The sequence below is a fragment of the Schistocerca serialis genome, chromosome 7 (genome assembly GCF_023864345.2).
Source record: "Schistocerca serialis cubense isolate TAMUIC-IGC-003099 chromosome 7, iqSchSeri2.2, whole genome shotgun sequence".
Taxonomy (NCBI): domain Eukaryota; kingdom Metazoa; phylum Arthropoda; class Insecta; order Orthoptera; family Acrididae; genus Schistocerca; species Schistocerca serialis.
Window position 1 is genome coordinate 166436218 of NC_064644.1, and position 6094 is coordinate 166442311.

General features: G+C 45.1%; 1 pseudogene; it reads left to right on the forward strand.

Moving 5' to 3' along the window:
• The first annotated feature begins 4984 nt into the window (after window positions 1-4984).
• On the forward strand, window positions 4985-5103 carry LOC126413494 (5S ribosomal RNA; annotated as a pseudogene).
• Window positions 5104-6094: the final 991 nt, after the last annotated feature.

The window sequence follows — 6094 nt, forward strand, 5'->3', positions numbered from 1 at the left end:
AGCAATCAATCCAATAATGGATTGCCTCCCAGATGATGTATCAGGCTCCCTTTTCGTGGACGATTTTACCATCTATTGCAGTGCGCAGCGTACGTGTTTCCTGGAGCGCTGTCTTCAGCGTTCTCTTGACCGTCTTTACTCCTGGAGTGTCGCCAATGGCTTCCGTTTTTCTGCCGAGAAGACGGTCTGTATTAACTTCTGGCGCTACAAAGAGTTTCTCCCACTGTCCTTACGACTCGGTCCCGTTGCTCTCCCATTCGTGGAGACAACAAAATTTTTAGGTCTTACATTTGACAGGAAACTTAGCTGGTCTCCACATGTGTCATATTTGGCTGCCCGTTGTACCCGTTCTCTAAATGTCCTCCGTGTTCTCAGTGGTATGTCGTGGGGAGCGGATCGAACCGTCCTACTTCGCCTATATCGGTCGATCGTCCGCTCCAAGCTGGATTATGGGAGCTTCGTATACTCCTCTGCACGGCCGTCCATCCTACGCCGCCTCAACTCCATACAACATCAGGGTTTACGACTTGCGATCGGAGCGTTTTATACTAGTCCCGTCGAGTCTTCATGCTGACGCTGGTGAATTGCCACTCACCTACCGGCGCGATATACTGCTTTGTCGGTATGCCTGTCGGCTACTGGCAATGCCCGACCACCCGTCTTATCGTTCCTTTTTTGATGACTCTCTCGACCGTCAATACGGGTTGTATGTCTCTGCCCTGCTACCCCCTGGAGTTCGCTTTCGTCGCCTCCTTCAACACCTTAATTTTTCACTCCCTGCAACCTTTCGAGTGGACGAGAGCCACACGCCACCTTGGCTCCAGGCTCAGGTTCGCGTCCACCTTGACCTCTGCTCGCTCCCAAAGGAGGTTACCCCCGGTTCAGTCTACCACTCCCGTTTTGTCGAACTTCGTACGAAGTTCATTAATATGACCTTCATTTATACAGATGGCTCTAACACCAATGACGGGGTCGGGTGTTCTTTTATTGTCGGGGCACAAAGTTTCAAATACCGGCTCCATGGCCATTGTTCGGTCTTCACAGCTGAGCTCTTTGCCCTCTACCAGGCTGTTCTATACATCTGCCGCCACCGACATTCTGCATATGTCATCTGCTCCGATTCCCTGAGCGCCATCCAGAGCCTCAGTGATCCGTACCCGGTTCACCCTTTCGTGCACCGGATCCAACGCCCTCTTCAGCAGCTGGTGGACGTCGGTTCTCCGGTTAGCTTTATGTGGGTTCCTGGCCATGTTGGTATCCCTGGGAACGAAGCTGCAGATGCCGCGGCCAAGGCTGCGGTCCTCCAGCCTCGGACAGCTTCTTGTTGTGTCCCTTCGTCAGTTTGTAGCAGGGTCATTTGTCGGCGCATTTTATCGCTGTGGCATGCCGATTGGGCTGCACTTACAGACAACAAGCTTCGGGCTTTGAAACCTATTCCCGGGGCTTGGACGTCCTTCTCACGCCCTTCTCGGCGGGAGGAGGTAGTTTTGGCCCGGTTACGAATTGGACACTACCGGTTCAGCCATCGACATCTGCTGACGGCTGCGCCGCCGCCGTTCTGCCCATGTGGGCAATTGCTGACGGTCCGCCACATTTTAACGTCCTGTCCGGATTTTAACACACTGCGTCTTGATCTTGGCCTACCATGTACTCTAGATGCCATTTTAGCGGATGACCCACGAGCAGCTGCTCGCGTTCTTCATTTTATCAACTTGACAACCCTCTCTAAGGACATTTGATTATGCTGTTTTCTTTTTTAATCCTATGCCTGTCCATCTGTCTTTTATCGTGTTTTCCGTTTCGTTGCTGTTTTAAACTTGTGACTCGCGGTGCATTCCTAACGTAGTCTGGGCGCTAATGACCGTTGAAGTTGTGCGCCCTAAAACCACAAAAAAAAAAACACTCAAAGATCTCGACAGTTTCCTAGGAGTGTAGAAGCACTTACTTTACCTGTCTTATTCTGCTTTTAATCTCTGATTCATTTGACGTCGTTTCTCTGAGTAACTGAAACTACTGTCCAAAAATACAAATGGATACGCCGGCCGCGGTGGCCGAGCGGTTCTATGCACTTCAGTCCGGAACCGCGCGACCGCTACGGTCGCAGGTTCAAATCCTGCCTCGGGCATGGATGTGCGTGATATCCTTAGGTTAGTTAGGTTTAAGTAGTTCTAAGTTCCAAGGGACTGATGACCTCAGATGTTAAGTCCCATAGTGTTCAGAGCCGTTTGAGTCACAAATGGATACATCGCACATACGGCGTACCATGTGGGTTTTGTTTAGTCTTTTCTCTTATTATGGCTTCCATTCTCGCCCCGACATTTTAATAATGAGGTTATCAAAGCTTTCCTGTGCTGCAGTATTGCAATCTTCGCAAGGGGCTAAAAGTAATGTCAGCATCCGAGTGAGGTTCTCTGATCTGATCAGGTTTGAATCCAAGGGGAGGTCGTATGGATCATGGCACACCAACCCTCAAAACAATCACTAAAAGCGTTTATACGCGAAAATATATTAGTTCGTAAGTTGGCACTTCAAATATATCCGGAAAAACACCCGACGCCTCAGGATGTCGACAGATTTCGGGGAAACCTGAAGAATGACAATTCCCAAGTTTCTCAGTTAACTTTTGGAAAATAAACTGTCAATAAATCTAAGAATCTCGATGATGGCAATGATTTCTAGAACATTAAAAGCTACGTTTAACGCCTTTTCAGTGGTCACCGGAGGCCCCACATGGATAGGCTTGTGATAGGACGCAAACTCAGCATCCACTATAAAACAGATTTTTTGTTGTCCGTCTTGAGTGCTTTAATTTTTTTTAAATGACCCGTTTTGGTTGAACATGAACCTGCCTCATACCTGATTGTATCGGTTAGAGGAGCAAATTTACATCATGTCTCATAGCATATACGACGTGTGATCAAAAAGTAAAGGGAATTTTTATTTTTCTTGAAGAATATTATTTCTCAACATCAACTTTGGCCCCCTAAAAGTCATCCCCCTTTAATATAATACACTTGTGCCAACGCTTTTCTCAATCTTTGAAGAACGTTTGGAACTCGCTGTTCATTAGTGTTCAGCTCCTTCAACGATTCTGTTTTCATCTCATCAGTGGTGGTTGAACGACGGCCTTTCATGGTTTTCTTCAGCCTCGGAAGTAGAAAGAAGTCGCAGAGGCCCATGTCCGGCGAATATGGTGGCTGAGGCAAAAGAGAAGTTCTGTTTTTTTTTTTTTTTTGTCAATAAATCACGAACAGGCTTTGAGTTGTGTACGACAGCATTGTCGTGATGCAATTTCCGCCAGTGGTTTTGGCAACGATTCTGGCGGCTTTCTTCGGATTACTTCACGCAAACGGCGCATAACTACCAGACCATTACTGTACGACAATAAGGCAGAAATTCATGATGCACTATCTCATTATAATCACAGTAAAAGGTGAAAAGAACCTTCGCATGTGATTGAACATGTCGAGTTTTTTTTTTTTCTCGATCTTGGCTCTTTAGATAGTTTCCATTGGGACGATTGGGCCTTGGTTTCGACGTCATGCCTGTATACCCATGTTCCACCACCTTATTTACAAGTTCGGGATCGTTGTCGACTTCATTAAGCATATCCACGCCACATCCTTTTTGGTTCAAATTCAACAATTTTGGAACAAACTTTGCTGCTAGACTTTTTAAGTCCAAAACATTCGAAAACATTGCTTGGCATGAGAAAAAGGATATACCGAAATCATCAGTAGCCTCTCTGATGGTGATTCGGCGACTTTCCAGAACCATTTTCCTTACTTCTTCCACATTTTCATCGGTAATTGCTGTGGCAGGGCGTCCACGACGGTCGTCGTCTTCAGCGTCTTATCAACCCTCTTTGAAACGGTTGTACCCCTGGTAAACTCTTGCCTTGTTCGTATCAGATTCTCCAAAAGCCACTGTCAACATTTCGAATGCGGTGTTGCACTTTATTCCATTTTTCAAGCAAAATTTAATGCAAACTCTTTGATCCATCTTTCTCGAAAGTAGGAAAAAAAAATCGCCCGCACTCGAGAAAACGTATAACCTTTTTGAATGTCAGCAGTCAACTTAATATTAAAGCATACATCAGGAAAATGTGTATGATATGAAAATTTTTGTCTAAAGCTCCTTAAATTAAAATAAACAACTCGTACTGTGACGAAGCATATAAATTTAACGGATAAATTGCACCGGTTGCTCTTGTAACCAAGACAGTCAGGTCAGAGGAGGGTTCATGTTCAACCAAAACCGGTCGTTTAAAAGATTAAAGCAATCAAGACGGACAGTAAGAAAATTTTTTATGAACAAGTTATTGGGGATTTTCTCCGAGAACATTGCAGAGTGTAACAAAAAGGTGTGACCAGACTCAGGAAATATTCCTCATACGTAGAGAAAGACAATGTGGACATGGATAGGGACACCGTTTATTTCTATGTCACAGCTCATTTTCTGTTTCTCTGCATCATTACATTAATCATGGGAAACGCAAAGGAAAAGAATGTTTCAGCACAGCGTGAAACTATTTCCCAAGTGAAATGCTCGTAATGCCCTCCGTTAACAAGGATACATGTATCAATCCCCTTTTCATTGAATCTCAGAACCGCTGAGTGTATCCCTGGAGAACTGCCTTCCGCAAAACTAGCATGGCGACTCTGTGCATACTGTACTGAGGTTTCGTACACTAGAGTCTCAAAGGTCCCCACAAATAAGGTTAGTGGGCTTTGGTCCACAGAGCGTGGAGGCCGGGGAACTGGTCTCCCTGTGTCCATCTGTTTGTAGCGGAATCTTGTATTTAGAGCCTATATGTCAACACAAGCAATGAATTTAGTCACATATCAAGGAAAGCAATGAAGTTAGTCGGGTGTCAACAAAAGCAATGAACTGAGGCAAATGTCAACACTACCTTCGTCCAACTGAAACGAGAAACAGTGGCGTGAGCCTAAGAATTATTTATTTATTTATTTATTTAACCTGAGGCAACGGCCTTGCCGCAGTGGATACACCGGTTCCCCTTCAGATCACCGAAGTTAAGCGCTATCGGGCGTGGCCGGCACTTGGATGGGTGACCATCCGGGTCACCATGCACTGTTGCCATTTTTCGGGGTGCACTCAGCCTCGTGATGCCACTTGAGGAGCTACACTACCGAATAGTAGCGGCTCTGGTCAAAGAAAACCATCATAACGACCGGGAGAGCGGTGTGCTGACCGCACGCCCCTCCTATCCGCATGACACGGTGGTCCATGGTCCTGCTGGCCACTTGTGGCCTGAAGACGGAGTGCTTTTATTTAACCTGACCTTACAGTGGACTAGATTTTCGCACGTATTGTACAGTTTTTACATCATGGTTATCCAAGAAATAACAATTTTAATATGACAAATAGTACTAAAATGATTTGGGCGTGTACAGTGACAATGTGAGTAAGTAATACTATGAAGTAATAAAATTAATTCTGGCAAATACTTGTACTACTGCTGCCACTAACAGTGATAATGATAATAATAATAAGAGTATTAATGACAGTAACATTGCCAATAATGTTGTAAATATTAATAATAATGATAGTGGCAGGTATAAAAAATTCATATTTATGCAAAACAGGTGTTTTCTGATATTGCGAGGTCTGGGGCAAGGAAGGTTAACGAGACTGAACCAGCTAAGAATACTGGTAAATGAGGAAGACCTGCTTGGAAAGAGGGATGTACAGAGGTAACTAGTGCGTATGCGTACAGGGTGGTAACCATTATTGTTGCTTTATCAGATACGTCATTATCTGTCTTCTGCGGCTGGAGACGTTATTCGGTTCTCAAATACGCTGCGAGAAATTATTCCACAGTGGGATTCCTGCTACTGAGGACTTCAAGAAAGTGACTGAAAGATGGAGTGGGACAAAAGGATTATACTCTGACGAGAATGGGTGTTTCTGCCATGTTGTTCAGACAAGAGTGTTAAGATCGTGGAGAGGTATGGGGAACGTGTAAGCTGATAAGACAGTAGAGAAGACAGGGGCTATAGAAATGCCAGCACTTGTCTGCATACAGCCAGGATAGCTGTGCATATGATGGTCAAATGTGATCAAAGAATCG